General features: G+C 44.7%; 1 protein-coding gene across 1 annotated transcript in view; it reads right to left on the bottom strand.

The window, feature by feature from the left end:
• PRKCA (protein kinase C alpha) overlaps window positions 1-17,747 on the bottom strand; it is a 406,370-nt gene that overhangs the window by 232,521 nt on the left and 156,102 nt on the right. The gene's annotated exons all lie outside the window — the stretch shown is intronic.

The following is a 17,747-nucleotide window of genomic DNA, read 5'->3' on the forward strand; positions in this document are numbered from 1 at the left end:
TAGAATTGCACGTGCCACTGCTTGGACTTTTCAAGGCTCCTGTGGCCAAGGACCCTGATTTGTCTGTATGGGTGTCGATATTACATCTTTAGGCTAAGATCCAAATACAGAGTTCCACCCAAGCTTTGTACAATATGCATCGTAACACAATGCTTAATAAAGGCTCCATGTTGACAATGACCTGCAGTAACTCTCCATATCAGGGAGTCCCTTACACTAGATAACAAAGCAACTCCGAGATCTGTTTCCATGACAACAGCAGCATCACACAGGAAAGAACAGGAAAGACTACAGAAAGGCTCTTTAGAAATTGCTACCAAAACGCGCACACACTTTACGAGACTAAACACAATGTTCTGGGCATTAGATTTGGGGTTAAAAACCTTTTCTTTCTTGAATGTACTCTCTAATGATGTGACTATTTTTAAGCATCTAATAGGAACTGATTCAGAATACTATAAATACCAACCATCTGCTGAATTTCAAGAGGTCTAAAATTAGGTTACCAGGTTCATCAATTTCCCTTAGAAGATTCTAGTAGAAATAGACCAAACCTTTCTGGGGGCAATAACAGCGAAATGCTCATAGCTCAAATGCTATGGTTAATAAGCTGCTTTCATTTCAAACCTAATTAGTAAGAAACTCCAAAAACCATTTTTCCTGAATAAAATTAAAGTGGGAAACACCTTAGGAGACAGGAGTTTCTTAGAAGGCCCTTACAATTTGCCACATACCAAAAATAACTCACAGCAGTATGTGTTAGAACTAAATCATATGTTATAAACAAATGAGAGAAGAAAACATTCCATTTTCCTTTTCTACTATGCTCATGATGGGCCCCTGCAAATGCCTGCTTTTTTTTCTCGTGGACGAGGTGGAAACAAAATGAAACACCCAGCAACTGGAGTAGCCTCTCCAAACACACACACACACACACACACACACACACACACACACACACACACACACATTTTTGGCCATGATTTTTCCCTCATGGACCATCAAAGAAGAAAGGGCCCTCTTACTAAAAATATCCTAAAACATGAGCCAGAATGGGGACCTATTTTCTTCTCAGCCACTGGGAGGTAAGGTTATTTCACCTACATGTGTCCCAAGTTATTTTTAAGACTTGCCTTGTTCTCCTCTGGTGAAAGAAGCCGGTGGGCTGTTGTACTCACGCTCACTGTGAGCGCCCTAGCTGGGCCCAGGGCCCACATCAGGAGCGTGAAGAGATACAGAGGGGAGCTTTCTCCCTCGAGCCAGAAGGCACAGAGTGCCTCGTAAAGTTCGACAGGGAATTTTCAACCTCGTCACAAGCACAGGAGTCCGACACCTCCAAAGAACTGTGTGGTTACTCGTGCTTCTCATGGACCATCCGTCCTAAGAGGCCACAGCTGGCCTGAGACAGCAGTGCTGGTGTCCGTGTAGAGTTAAAACAAAAATCCCGTGTAACTTAGCAAGGTTAACTCAGGCAGAGTCCCACCACCTCTGTTCATCTGCTAAGTGAGTATCTGCTCAGAGCCAGCAACACACCAGACTGTGGAGAAGCACAGAGGACAGGGAGATGCGGGAGGGGCTTTGCCCTGCACAGGCTACAGTGTATGGGCAGAGATGGAGACACAGTTACAGCGCAGTGTCCGAAAGCTCTTCATAGAGGTACCCACAGAAAGAACTGAGGAGGCGGTGCCTGGGAGGCTCTGTCAGTTAAACGTCTGACTCTAGATTTCGGCTCAGGTCACGATCTCAGGGTCTGAGATGGGAGCCCTGTGTCGGGATCCAAGCTCAGTGGGGAGTCTGCCTCAGGACTCTCCCTCTCCCTCTGCTCCTCCGCCCTCCCCTGCTCGCTCTAAAAAAAAAAAAAACAACAAATCTTAAAAAAAAAAAAAAAAGACCCACAACGAGATATCACTTCATACTTGTCAGGCTGGCTATTATCAAAGACATAAGAAGTAACTGCTGGTAAGGATGCCGGGGAAAGGGAACCCTCATGCACTGCTGGGGGGACTGTAAGCTGAAGCAGCCGCTGTAGAGACAGTATGGATGCTCCTCAAAAAATTTAAAAAAGCAAAAAAAACCACACAACCATATAATCCAGCAATTTCACTTCCCGTATTTATCTGAAGACAAAAACACTAACTGAAAAGACACACACACCCCATGTTCACTGCAGCATTATTTACAAGAGCCAGGATCTGGAAACAAATGGTCTATCAATGGACGAATGGGTAAAGAAAATGTGGCACACACATACCATGGAATGTTATTCAGCCATAAAAAATGAAACCCCGCCATTTGCAACAACATGGACCGACCCAGACAGCATCATGCTAAGTGAAATAAAACAAATACTGTATGATCTCACTTGGAATATTAAGGAAAAAGAAACGAGCTCATAGGTACAAAGAACAGATTGGTAGTTGCTGGGGGTGAGCAAAATGGGTAAATAAGGTCAAAAGGAACCAATTTCCACCTATAAAATAAGGGGATGGAATGTACAGTGTGGTGACTCGTTAGTATTGTACTGCATATCTGAAAGTTGCCAAAAGAGTTTTTGGTTTTTGGCTTTTTGCCAAGAGAGAACTTAAAAGTCCTCATTACAAGAAAAAAAAATTATAAATTATATATGGTGACAGATGTTAACTAGACTTACTGGGGTGGTCCTTTTGCAATATCATTACAGTGTACAGCCCAAACTAATAATGTTCTATGTCAATTATCCCTCAATTAAAAACAAACCGCTCATGTGGCAGGGGAGAAGGGGATTCAGAGAGAAAAGCCCACATCTTTTTGAGCCTCACCTCAAGCTTCAAGTGTGGCAGAGCCCTCCCTCTCTGTTCCCTGTGAGTGAAGCAGAACTAGCATCCTTGTCATACTTCTTGGAACTCCCTGTTCTGGAGTCCCTCTTCTATTATTAGAAACATCTACACTTTGGAAGTTCTTTTTGGAATTTATGCTAAACTCTGCCTTCTTATAATGCTTAGTCACTGGGCCTGGGTCAACCCCTGGTGTTCCAAAGTCAAGTCCACCCTTCCTCCTACGATGGAAGGCAGTGCTCATTGATTCCTACTTCTTTTCTTCACACTAAATGTTCCTCATTTTCTGGGTCTCTATCCTACAGCGATCATAGCAGTCTGTCAATACCTCCTTTAAATCCGCTGCCCATACTGCCCTTTGGATTCCAGATGGTGACTCGCACCCATGGAGAAGTGTTGCTTCTCTCAACTTGGGGGATTCTCTGCTGCTGCTGAAGACCACAGCTGCTTTAATAAAAAGTGAGTTACCGATATATTGTTTTGTTTCAATCAACCCTTATTTACTATCAGGCACTACCATGTAATAAGAATACTGTGACTGGATAAGCAATTACTAAAGCTCAAAATACTTTACTATGAAAACCAAAATGCTTTTTACAAAAGTACCTTCACCAAAGAACTAAAATTGTTTAAAGAAAAAAAAAGCTTATTAAAACTCATCACAAGACTTCTACATTCCTGTCTTCTTTTTCTATCTACAGATTGAGACGCTTAGTTTGATTGTATCTGAAAACCCCTCATGACATGTGAGTAAGAGAATCCTTCCTGTGCTGAGATGGAGTCACAGCAACAGAGAAAGACACAAATACAACATGTGAAGGCATTTATGTCTAAACGGTGGGGCTCCATCCTCAACACAGAATTCAAAGTTAGCTGCCTATCCAATATCAGTTCTCTTCTTATTACTGGACTTCCTTGATTTTGTGCTCGGTAGAAATATACCAGCTTAAAACAAAAACTCCAGGGGCTGGTAATGGAGTTATGGAGTGCCTGGGTAGCTCAGTTAAGCATCTGACTCTTGATTCCAGCTCAGGTCTTGATCTCAGGGTAAGTTCAAGCCCTGCATTGGGCTACATGCCCAGCCTACAAAACCAAGCAAACACAACACCTCCAAACTCTACGCTTTGTAAGCAGGAGTGGCTATGTGACACAGTTCTGGCCAATATGGAAATTGTTGGATTGGGTTTCTGGGGGGAGTTTTTTTAAAAGGGAGTAGACTCAACGGGCATGTATGCTCTGACTTCACCCTTCTCTTTCCTCCTGCTTGGAACATCGATGGGATGGTAATGGAACAGCCACCTTACACCGAGGGCAGCAAAGTGGAGAATGAAATCTGCAGGATGAGAGGGCTGAACTGAAAGGCAAAATGAGGCTGAATCCTTCATGGAACCATGAAAATGCCACAAGAGCCCTGGACTCCCAATTCCACACATTTTGTTAAAGGAGGAGAATGATGCCCCTTGTTCAGGTCCAGCCGCTGTTTAGTCAGGTCCTCTGGTCTTCCCACTTGAATGCAAACCTAAACTGATACACTGAACATGAAGCTATCTAGACACCTACGACAAACTGCCTTCTTATCACATAGTTGAACAAAGAACTATCAGATATGCGGGTGTGTTCCATTTGGATAATGCTCTGGGAGACCACAGCACTTTGTCATATTCCAAAAGTATCGTATGATGACTTCTCGAAAACTGCATTGTTCTAACAAGATGAAATCTCAAAAGCAGCTCTCCAAGTCCAATTATCTCAAAAATCAGTCATCAAATGATTTCAATTTCCTAGGTTCCCTTCTAGGTCTTGCCCCAACACACAAATTCTGTCCAAGTTCTAATCATAGTAATGCCTTTACAGTAAGCCCCTGGCACCCAGCATCACAGAAGCACTTTTTCATGCCTTTATAATCATCATTCTTAATGGCTGCACATAGTCTATTACACTGATGTATTACAATTTGTTTAACTCCCTACTGTTCACGAATGTTAGGAGAAACCGATGGCCGTGGAGGGAAATCTAAGAACAAGGATGCTGCTTCCAAGCCAATGTGCAATGTGCCATAACTTTCCATGGCAAGATCCTATTAGATATAAATTTCTCTCAAGGTTTGAAATTCAACACTTATCCCACTTATTCAGAATGGTGGACACTCAGAATCGGGTGGTTAATTACTCTAAATAAGACTGATCAGATACATTTTATTTTGAGTTTTATAGACCACATATTAACACTAGGATCACAAAAAACATGTTTTTTTGGAAGACACATTCAATCACATGGTAGGCCTCAGGCTTAACAGACATGGCCCAGTTTATTATACTAGATGGTACAGCATTATAACCACAGAAGAGAAAAAACATCTCCACTGATCCAAGGACGTTTCCTTTTAATAGTATTATTGGAAAGAAACAAAACTCTTATACAGGAGAAGACAAATCTTAAGAGTAAGTGAGATGCCTTTGGCCAGCCAAAAATATTGAGCACTTCATGTGCCAGGCACTAAGTTGAATTGAAGCCTAAGACAGCATACCTACCACTCATGGTGTTTCAAGCTGGTCAAAGAGATGAAAAAGTAACCAAGTAAACATTATGGTTCCAAGTGGTGACCAGGGCTATGAAATACACAAAGTAGGATCGACTACTAGAAAGTGAAGGGAAGGTGTGATCTAAAGAGGGCTCTCCAAGGAGGGGTCATCTGAGCAGACACCTGAATGGTGTGAATGAGCCTCACTGCAGAGGAACCCACGAGAGCAAAAGACCCAGGGCTCAGATGAGCTTGGCATGTTCCAGTCAGGGAGATAAACAGGAGTAAGATCACAATCAGCATAAGCCTTGTTGACCAAGGTAAGCAGTTTATGTTTTAACGGTCAGAGGCAGCCACGGAAGGATTTAGACAGAGCGACGCCATGATCTGATTTGCCGGATATATGCAAAATCTCACTCTAGCTGCCTGTGGAGGATAAACTGCAGGACACAAAAGCAGAAGTGAGGAGCTCACCAGGAAGCTCTTTTGCTGGACTCCCCCAGTTCCACTCCCACATGAAGAGAAGTTCACTAAGTGAGAATAGGACCGACCTTAAGCATACCACTCCCAAACCGACAGCAGGTGCGTGTATTTGTAGAGAAGATCTGTTTCACTCATGTGATTTTTAAGTTTTCAACTTAACCATTTCCCCCCATTCTTGTTCTGTACATCATGTTACTCCAAATCACCAATTTGTAATGAAAGAAATGTAATTAAAATGAATTACCTTAATCTTGGCGCATCATTCAAATGTAGCAAATGCAAAAGAGAGCAGACCTGCCTTTCTAATTTTAAGAGCCTGCTGTGTGAGCTCTTCTTTTTCAAGCTTCCCTGGTCTTTTGTGATTAATTTTAGTAACAGGAGAACGACCTGTTTAAGAACAAATGAGTCATGATACAGATTAGTATCTAGAAACCTAAAATCACCCTCCTCCTCAGAGAATATCATTTTCAAGTATGAAATCCTCATGTTTTAAACATTTCTACCCCATGTTAACTCTACAAAGCTTCTGGCCTTGAAAGAGAGATGCGGAGGGCAGGCTAGGATCTCAAAATTGTAGAAAGCAAGCAACATGCAAATTGCCTTCTGAAAGGTACTTAAGTATGTTTCAGGACTCGAAAAGGAAAAAAAAAAAACCCCTCACTTGTAAAAGTTTATAATTTGTGTATTTCAAAATACATTCTTTCATTCAGCAGTTTCCTACCAGTATAAATCTCTCATAAGCATGAAGAGCTACCTCTAAGTTATGTATAAGTTATCCTGGCACAGTTAGGCCTATAATGTACACGGACCTAGAAAAGCAGTGGTCAGGGCCTGGGTGGCTCAGCCGGTTAAGCATCTGCCTTTGACGGAAGTCATGATCCCAGGGTCCTGGGATAGAGCCCCTTGTTGGGATCGCTGCTCAGCAGGGGAGCCTGCTTCTCCCTCTCCTTCTGCCTGGCACTCCCTCTCTCGTTCTGTGTGTCAAAAAAATAAAATCTTTAAAAAACACCAGAAAATCAGCGGTCGAATCGGAAAGAAATTAGACTACTGCTTCTTAGGGTAGCGCCCTTGGCGGTGTCATCTCCCTTCTTCTTGAACTGCGGTTATAAACCCTCTCCAGGTTAACTGTACAGTTAAGCAATCACCTTAACGAATAAAAATTCAAAATATGTGGTTGACAAAACAAGCATTTCCTTTTAATAGGTTTTTTTTCCCCATCAATATTTAACAGAAAATATATTCGCCAAAGGAAAAAAAAATAAAGTCTGGTCATGCAGTTTGTGAGCACAGTTCTACAGACAATCTTGCTTGATTTTGTTCGGCTTAAACTTGCATACTAAGAGAGTCCCTCATATTTTTTAAAAGTTCACTTTCCAAAGAAAATAATTTAAAATTGGTGGCTGTATCAACGCCAGAAATGGTTGGTACTTATTCTGAGAATCTTCTGGATTATTTTACAGATATTTTATGCAAACCAAGGAAATTATTTTGGGATCAGGGATTTCATTTTTTTCTTCTATTCTCTCAGCAAATATTAATGATCATCTAACCAGGAGTCAGAAATCACAATAAGTATTGGGGATATAGAGATGAATAAGATTTAGGGGAAAGAAAATAGTATAACAGGATCAAAATAAGTCTTCCTGTGGTCGGTTGTTACATTAATGACTGGAGTGACCCACCCTTTCCAGCATCCACACTGTGTATGCCTCCCCCTGTGATGCTTAAGTCTGTGTGTCAACTTGATTGGGCCATGAGGTGCCCAGATATTTGGTCAAATAATGGCGTTTCTGTGAGGGAGTTTTTGGATAAGATTAACATTTAAATTGGCGGATGAGTAAAGTAGATTGCCTTCTCTAATGAAAGCCTGAACAGTACGAAAACACTGACAACCCCCCCAGCCCCTAAGCAAGAGAGTTCTTCCTGCCCAAGGACTATGAACTAGCACATAGGATTTTTTGTTTGGACCACAAACAAAACACTGGCCTTTCCTGCATCTCGAGTCTGCTGGCCTTTGGACTGGAGCTACACTATTGGCTCTCCCAGGTCTCTAGCTTGCCTGTGGATCTTGGGACTGGCCAGTTGCATAAGCCAATTTCTTCTTATAGGTCTGTGTGACAAATATACACACATCCAATTTGTTCTGTATTTCTGGAGAATCCTGACTAACCTACCATCACAGGGACTCTGGGCTTCTTCGAAAATTACCAGCACCATGTAAGAAGCCTGTGCTGCCCTCCTGGAAAGGCCAACACGGAGAACCAAAGCATCCTGGCTAACAGCCCCAGCTAACAGCCAGTGGAGTCATCTTGTGTGACGCTGCAGGAACCTTTGGAAAATGTTGACATGTGTTATACACACACAAACACACACACACGCACACACAGACTGCATTACCACCGGCTGGCAATACAAAGGATGAACTAGGGGAGAAACAGTCCAGAGCCAGTAAGACCAATTCAGAGACCACGATGAGGCCTTTGGGAAGATGGTGGCTATGAATATGGAGAGGAGAGGCAGAGGCAGAGCCCACAGAACTTGGGAGACTGTTTAGATGTGGGAGACAAAGGTGATGGAGACAAGCTAGATGATCCCGAGGCTTCTGGCTTGGGAGAGTGTGGATAGATGAACCCCTGGTGTTATTTCAACATAGATGAGGAGGAATAAGCACTGGCTTGGGTAGTGGTGGAGAGGCAGGGAGAACAGGCAGCAATAAAGAAGAAAAGGATGGTGTTGTCCATCTTGAGTGTGACACCCTCAACATAAAGAACCTGACCACACTCCCTCTACAACAAGGAAATTATCTGGGGAATGCAAATTAAGACTATCTAATGTCTGAAGGCAATGTGACACTTACTGGGACAAGGACATTCTCCTTAGAATCTAGCTTTTTCCCTTGGTATAAACTCAAATGTGTTTCGGGAATCTGTTAGGTTATAAAATTTGAAATGTTACATGAACAATGATTAGAATGGACCTTCCCACTGTCCATGTCACCTCCTGCTAGTACTAGCTACCATGATGGTTTGCTCACCGCTCTGGTACAACATATAGAAACAGCTATCAGAGGGGGTACTTGCCCACTTGTCTCATCGGTCCTAGGCACGATCAAAGGCACATACAGAATTCCTAGTAAGTGGGCTCATTTGATTTTGTTTTTGGCCCTTGGTCTCAGTGTAAATCAACAGATGTAGCAATAATGCTAGCTAGAAAATCCTCTACAAATCTCCCTCTCCTGGCCCCCAAGGAAATGTGCTTCTTTTTGTCCAGTCTCCTGCTGGAAACTCATTAAACAGAAAACAGCCAAGGTGAGGAAGGTACCAGCTAATTGAATGGGACTCCTACTTGAGCTTGTGGAAAGGAGTGACTGACTAAAATCCAGGAACAAGTCTCAGGCATGAGCCAAAAAGCTCTCTGGGCTGGCTTTCAGCTTAGGCTCAAGCCACTTAGAACCAATCCTCTCCAGAAACCCAGGGTCCTGGAAAGTACAACCGTCCACCTTCTTGAGGAGAACCCAAGGTAATCTCCAAATCGCTCTTGGCTCTCACAGATTCCCATCACCCTCACGTGCTCGGTCTTCACTAGTTCACCTGTTGGTCTCACTTCTGAATGCTTTTACTGTTATAATATCGGTGGAACTCACTTCAAGTTTCGTTACCATTTTAAGATTTCTCAGTCACCCTGACTCCAGATTCTAGTCACAAAAATAGAGCATTTTCACTGGCAGAAAACCTGCCCCTCAACTGGCTTTGCTGATCAACCCACGTGATACTGAGGAAAGAGAACAGGTCTGGAAGCAGAGGCTTGGTCCAAAGCTTAATGAGCTATTTTCTACTGGATTCCAGCAAGTCATTTAACCAACCCTTGACTTTCACATTTATACAATGGGATTCATATATGCCTAGTGTATTTATGTATGTTATCCACTGAAGTAATTATCTGAATAATTCTTATTCATGTGCATGACTTCCCACCAAGAAGAAGCCATCTGAAGACAAGGACTGTCTTTTAACCTTTGCACCCCGCAGTACCTGGCAATAATAAATACCCAAGAAGCATTTAATGATGGCATACAGTGAACGCAGAAAAAGGACTAGACATAAGAGATACTAAATATACATCAGGTATTATCATGAAGACGCCATTGCTCGTACAGCAGAATCCCTAGCTCTGGGCTCCAGTGATTCCAGCTCTAGTAGTAGGCTCCTCAGACATCATTGCCAAATGACAGTTCTCAGGAGCAGGTTAACTTGGTTGTCACTAATATCAGACCGCTCATGATTTACAAAGTCCTGGTACAGGTCAAGAAAAATAAATAAGGAAGCCATCACACTGATTTTTATCCTAACCAGTCAAAAGCTACGGCCCAGGTCCACCATTTTTTTAAACTCCCAATAGTTAAGACAATGACTTGAAATGGTTTGTGAAAATAGGAAAGTCCATCGAGTATGTTTCTCCGATCCCGCTCTCAAGGTGCCCTAATTATGCTGACGAAATATCCATTCATAGGTCTCGGGGAGATTGGTAGTCCATGTACAGCTAAAACGGGGTAATTCAACCCCAGATGTGTACAACTAATGGTCCAATTAGGTTATCAGACCTTCTTCCGCTTCTCCTGGTTCAACAAATCTCTTTCAAGTATCCATTCTGTGCCAGGCTCTTCCCTGAACTCGTGTTTTCCCAAGGGAAAAGACACAGGATCTCTCCACGAAGGATTTGCTGTGTAGGCATGATCATGAGGCAGGGCGACAAAATTTTTTTTTTGGTCAACATGGGTATTAACTAGAAATGCCACCGAGGGGCTACGTGCCAGTTCCTATATGCTTCACACACACAAGGCTCCTTCAACCCTGACTGATGTCTAGAAACCATTTGTAACGCTCCCAGGAAAATACTCTTTTAACCTTATCGACTTACCGTTTGGACCAAAACCTGTCCCACCCACCTTCATCACTGCCCTTTTCAGATCTGGCTCCACTGAACTTGGCCACGTCCCCAACCAATCTCACCACACTCTCAAAGGCTGACAATTTGCTCAGAGTGGAGATTTTGAGAAGAATGTGCTACTGGTCTTACATGCCTTTCCAAGAGTGGAGTTCCAAAGATGTTTGAGCAGCGGCAACTTAAACCTCTGGATTAAGTTGGAAAGCCCCCTGGGTGACTCCCTTGACACCAGGCATTCTGGCGCACTGATGAAATGTGAGGCACTATGGACCCCCCTTTCCTTACGGGCCAAAATCTGGTAGCTAAAGACAATGCATGTACCCCCACCCAGCTCTCCCCTCTAGTACATCCGAACTGCGGGTGCAAGTCGTTGAGGCTATTTTTAATTCCCGGCTAAATTAACTTGGCGCAAAAGTAGCAGGAGTCCCTTCCCTTGGAGGAAATACTTCTGTTACTGTGAATCTGGTACATAAAATAATCCACCCACTGAAGAGCAGAATTAGCACGGGAGTTTTTTGTTGGGTTTGTTTCCCTGAAATAACTTCTTTTTAAGGTTTCCTGCGGCATCACAGCACGTGAGGAATGGTACCTGTGGGCGAGTGCGGAGGGTGCTTTCAGGACCCTGCAAAGGCTTCCTCCGAGCTTTGTCTAGAGGGGATCCCACCAGGTGACACAGAACACCGCATGTCTCCCTTGCAATTGTTCTTTGAAAAGGTCCTCTTGTAAAAGCGTGTCACCTGAGTTTATGTGCCACTGGATAGCAGCATTTGGCAAGAGAGAGAACTCCCTTAAACCAGCAAGAGAAATACCAGAATAGTGGTCCTACTGGTTTGTAAGAGAATTTTGAAAAGAAATAGATCTTAAAAATCTTTAAAACCTCTCCAGGAAGTCTTGCCTCCATCTTCTGTAAGGTGCTTTCTCTCTCCCCGCACTGAAACTCAACAGCATTTTAGTTCTTCCCCGTTTATGGCAGCTGCCCTACGCAAGCTTATAGTCTCATTATTTGCATGTTCAGCTCATCTTTTTGATTAGGGAGGATGCACCAGGAGGGCAAGAACTGTCTTCACCTTCTCATCTTCATAGCATGAAGCCCTCAGTAAGTATTTAGCGATGGAATGCCAATGAGGGCTGCAAACAATTTTAAAGACCACCAAGTTCAACCTTCGTATTAATCAGAAAATGGAGGTCCAGAAGGATTTTCAGTGACTTGGCAGGATTCCCAATTCCCACCCCAGAACTCTTTTGACTTCACTGGGCTGGAATTTTAAATGCAACTTTTTAAGCACCTGCACGTTTTTACAAATCTCCCTTTGTCAGTTCAGGAATATTCTGAAAAGTGTTTCAGGTATACCGGGTTTGCTCACAAAATTGCCCTATTTTCATATTAAATGTAAAAGCACACTTTGAGAAAATAGAAGATTTGCTAATTAAATTTCTACCTTTATTTTAAATGTTTTGAGTTTTGTCATAAGTGAAGCTCTGAAATATTGAATTTTAAACAATTCGTCAGCCTTTTTCATTTGCGCCGTTTCTAAGACACCGGAAAGAACTCAAGAACAAGAGAATTCTCAAGACCGCTGTAACAAAGAGGAAGTAATTTTGCACTTGGACATACAGCCCTCCCCAGGGTCCAGCCCCGCACCAGGTATCACTTTGGCTCTGTACGATTGTTTCCAGGTCCACTCTAACCATTTATAATCAATGCTCTCAAGCTTCCTCCAATCTTTGCAGACCTGAAGATGTATGCAGATCAGAAGCCAGCCTCCCTGCCTTTTAACAATTTCTTCATTTACGCCCTTCCGAACATTCTGGAAGGCACCCGCTACCTCGTGATGCTGTCTATGTGGATGTCGGTTGTCTCCCAGGTGAGGGACACTAATGACCCAGGAAATTATTTTTAAATCACCTGAATACTGTTTAATTGTATGGCTCAGGCAGAAAAAGCACAAGGTACTACTGGTAATAGTTTCTCCCCAGGCAGGCAGGGGCACTGGTGAAAAGGCACAAAGCAAATAAATACAAACAAAAGGAATACAAAAGGGAAGGGGGTGGGTAAGGCTTTGAACAGGTCCGTCCCTTCCCCTCTTCCTCAAAGGCTCACGGATGCAGTACACAGAGCAAATATTCCAAAGATTGTGTTTACAGAGTTGTCTAGCATTTGTGGGGTTTTATAAACAGCACAGAAACACTTTTCTCTCGCTACAAAGGGTGTGTGAGTGGGCTCTCCGTTTGGGCATTTCAGGGCAGGACTGAGATGGGGAGGAAGGTCTGAAAGGGGTGCTTCGCAATTCTCTCTCCCTTAAGGCACACACAGAACACACACAGCATGAAGACAAAGGACTGCACACACGCTTACAGACTGGAAGACCTGAAAACCCCGCTCCCCTCTAGTGGAGCGGGCTTCAGGAACAGGGGTTATTTGAGCGGAGATGGTTCTAGCAAGCGGGAGGTACTCCAGACTGAAGGACAAAGGAGCTGGTGAGCTGAAATTTCAAAAGGTGAAGGGCAGGAGTCTGAGGAAGTCCACCCTCTAGGACCCATCCCCCCACCCCCACCCCTGCCTCACCCCATCAGGGCCAGAGCAAGGAAGAGAAAAACATTAGCAAAGGGATCAGCAGCAGCTGAAGAAACAACAGTGCTGTCATTTCTTCCCAAGAGCACAAAGCACCCCCCACCCCCAAAGGCAAGGCTGGTCCACGTCCCAGTATATGCATTAACAGGGGATGGAGGGGGTGGCAGAAGAGGGGTTAGCTATCTCTCAACATGGGCCAGTTTTCGTTCTCTGTGGTCATAAAAAATCCTAGACGCGGGGCAGGGGTGCAGGGTAGAGTGCCGAGCTGCTTTCCGAGGCCGCACTTTCGGCAGCACAAAGCAAGCACCAACTCAAAGCTCCTCTCCAACACTGACTCTTTCATTTTCCTCTCCTCTCTCCTTGCTGCGCAGGGGCTGCATTTCAAGCCTGGGAAACGCTTGGCTTTCGTCTCCAGACACGTTGGTAGGGAGCGTCTGGAACGCTGTGCATCCAGAGGAGGTCAGGGAGGGCTGAGGGTGGCCCGACAGGTGCGGGGAAGTGGGCGGTACAGGGAGAGGGGTCCTTCGGTCCCTCCATGGAACCCAGACACCCTTCTCCTCCCCGAGGTTTCCGACACTTCTGCATCCTTTCAACTAGCCTGCTCCTTGAGGGTTTGTTTTTTTTTTAAGATTTTATTCATTTATTTGAGTGAGGGGGAGAGAGAGAGAGAGCGCGCGCACGAGCAAGGGGCGGGGGAAAGGGAGAAGCAGGCTCCCCTGCTGAGCAGGAAGCCCAATGTGGGCTTGATCCCAGGACCCTGAAATCAGGACCTGAGCTGAAGGCAGATGCCTAACCAACTGAGCCACCCAGGCAGCCCCTGCTCCCTGAGTCGTGAAGATGATCTCTGTTCAGAACTATTTCCTTCTGGTTCCTGTAATGTGGGCAGTGCTAACTTCACACTTTTCAGTACCTGTCCTTTCATACTGAAGAGGCAAGACCAGGTACAGCCTCGGCGCACTGTACAGGGCCTGTCCCTTCCCGGTCTCTGTGCGGGAACACCCTCAATCTGCGGGGCAAGCATCGGGAAGCAGCACAGGACCTGTGTGCACCTTAAGCACTTGATATGTAGGAAACAAATCTTCATCTAGAAACTTTTAGATTTTCGGGGGGGGGGCGGGGAATGCTTAAGGTAGTTTTTTCTCTTAAGCTGTATTTTGTGTTTCCCGATCCTTACATTCCATTAAGTGGCCTTTCCCATGCCCTTGAGCACTTCTCCCAATGTGTGAACAGAACTTTGAAGGATTACACCAAGTAGCCAGCAACTTCTCCACTGACAGCATGACCAGGCCATGGTGCCCCCTCTTTCTCTTCGTGGCCTTGAGGCAACCACAAACCTCCTGGCCCTCAAGGGCCGTGACACAGTGCCCCCGGATCATTTACATCTTTCTTCTATATGCTTCAGTCTCCTCATCCATAAGATAAAAGTTAACCTAGATAAGTCTTTAACACCCCCTTTCAACTCTAATTCTATGACTTTAAAATGCATTCCAAAAAAGATAAAATAAGAAAATCCTACCATCGCATCTCAGCACTGTGTCCTGACACCTTCGTGCTTTTCCAGCTATCCCCCTCTGCAGTTCCTTCTGGGCATCTTGCGGATTTGTTCAATAAATAAAATCACCTTGCACACAGACCGCAGACACTTCTCATCCCCTGGCTGCACAAAGCCCTAATCATCGGCCTCTTAATGCCAACAACCAAAAGGCAAATTTTCTCCTTGGAAGAAAACAGACTGTTCAAGTACTTTTTTTTTTTTTTTTTTTTGATTTAGGAGAAAATCATCTCTTATCTCTTGCAGACATTAAAACGTGAGACTAAGCGTCTACAGCAGGTCAACACAATAGGGAGTAGGGACAGAGCTCGGATGAACACAACAGATTGCAGGTGTGTGTCCCATTGTATCGTAGGACGTGCAGATCGTCACTAAGGCTTCCTGCCTGGCTTGGAGATCTAGGAGTAGGGTGGCCACATAATGATCATCAAAACAGGGTAAGAACGTAACACACGTTAACTAATCTGTAGCAGGTGTAAACCAAGACTTCCCATGTAAACAAGACAGTCCTGCGCAAACTGGCATGGGTATTAACTATCTACGTGTAGTAACGAAAGCTTACAGAGTTCGTGACGTAAGCAGAGAGCTGGCCTACAGCCCTTCTAGGAAATTGTTAAAACAGCATCACTCTGTCTTCCTCCTACTCCTCTGCCTGCTCCAACTTGGTCTCCCCCTCCTTCCCTGCCCTCGCTCTTCCATCCAACCCACTAGAGTTCTTCTCAGTGCTCTTCTCTTCTCATTCTATCTACTCCCTTTCTCTAGGCAAGAGGATCCACACCCCAAGCTTCAAACTAACAAAGAACAGAGGAATCTGTACCTTCAGAAGGACACACTCCACTTCCGACCTCCACACCTGTGCTCACAGACAGGTGTCTTCTCAACGTCAGACTTCTCAAACTGCCCATGTCCAAAGTGAAACCCTTGATCTGCCCTACCCCATATTCCCAAATACATTCTCCCTCCATGTTCTGATGGCCTCCATCCATTCATAGGTTTGGGCCTGAAGCCCAAGAGTTTTTCCTTAACACCTCCATCTCCTTGACCCCCACCAATGGCAGAGAGCAGCTGATTCAGCTCCTAAATGTATCCTGAATGAGTTCAGCTCTGCCCAATCCCCATTGCTGCCACCTCCCCCAAGCTCCCACCACCTTGCCCTCCATGCTGATGCTTCTTGCTTTGTTGGTATTCCCCATCTTTACCCGCCCACCAAGACCCACTTCCTAACCCAGTCCATTTTCCATAAGGAAACCAGAGAAACCCTTACACCCTTCCAAACAGGATCAACATCCTTCCTAATTTAAAGTCTTTCTCTGGATTTCTAGTGTTCCTAAGATTGTGTTCAAAATCCTCAACTACACCTCCAATGACCCACTTGCTCCTTCTCTCTCCCACCCTGAACTTCCCACTTCAGCGTTTTCTCACTTGCTTTGCCCTTTGCCTGAAACCTTCTTTCACGGGGCTCCTTACGCCCCAGCACACACACGCATGCACATCCCCTTCTGCCTGCCTACCTCCTATTTGTTCCTGAAGCTTGGATTAATGCCATTTCCTTGGGAAAGCCTCTGACCACCAAGAGTCGGTCCCTTGGATGAACACACTCAGGGAACCTCTACCCTATTTTAATTATTATTTTCCATATCTAGCTTCCCCTATATTAAGTACTTAATAACAAGTACTTCAGACACTTCACTGAGCTACCCAGGTGTCCCACTTGTAATTTCGGCTCAGGTCATGATCTCAGGGTTGTGAGGCTGAGCCCTGCATCGGGCTCTGCACTCAGTGGGGAGGTCTGCTTGAGCTTCCCTCCTCCCCCTCTCTGCCTCTACCCCTACACTTCCCTATGCATGCACACATGTGCTCTCAAATAAATCAATCTTTAAAGTGAATAGACAGATAGTACTTAACCAAAAGAATGAAGAAGGGGAAGGGGAGAGGGGTCAGGCAATAACCACTCTCCTGTGGCCTACGAACTCCACCCCACCCCCGCCCCGCCCCATTCCTGCTGGAGCCAAAATGGGAGAATCAAAGGATGGGTTCAGAATAATGAGCAAGGTGGCCAGAGAAACACCATGTGATGCTTGAGGCCAACTTCCAGGAAATCTGGTACTCTTCATCTATTTTTACCTCTAAGATGCCAAAAATGGAGACAATATTTCAGGAAGAAGGGGAATGTGCAAGGGTCGGGTGGAACACACTACTTTTTTGTATGTAGGTGGGTCGGTCATGGACACGGGCTTTCTGGTCCGTGAAGACAGAGAACAGGATGATCTCCGAGGCTCTGGGGCTCCCAAGTTCTGGGGCTCCCAGTGGTGGCTCTGAGCCCAAGGCTCCTGCTCTGTGTGGCTTCCATCAGTATCTTAACCAAAACGCAGCATGTTTCCACGCAGCCAGGGCGCAATGGTAAGTTCCTTCATTACATGTGCTAAAAAAACGCAAATGTGAACCCCTCAGAGCTCACCATGAGTATGCCCTCTTCAGTAAAGGGAAGAATTCAGCCCTGCCTGCACTGACAAAGCCGCCTTTGAAATCTGTGTTTCCTGATGGGAACAAGAACCAAAGGTAGGAATCACACTTGGAGCACCTAATTTAAGTATTACTGACTGAAGTAATCTAGCAAAAGCAATTCAGAATAGAAAGGTCTCCTCTTCCAGGGCTCCCCTGCAATTTTTTTTTCCTGTTAAAATATTTTCCACATAATAGTGCAATTTTCCACTCAATGTATTTTAGATATTGGGATTTCCCATGATTTCTGACTCCCACTCTCCTTTACTGATCCCATTTTTCAGTAAACAAGAGATGCAAGAGAGATGCTCACTAGAGACAGGCAGAATGAGGGCGCAAATAAAATTGTGTTCACACATG

This window comes from Ailuropoda melanoleuca, chromosome 13, assembly GCF_002007445.2.
Source record: "Ailuropoda melanoleuca isolate Jingjing chromosome 13, ASM200744v2, whole genome shotgun sequence".
NCBI classification, from domain to species: Eukaryota; Metazoa; Chordata; class Mammalia; order Carnivora; family Ursidae; genus Ailuropoda; species Ailuropoda melanoleuca.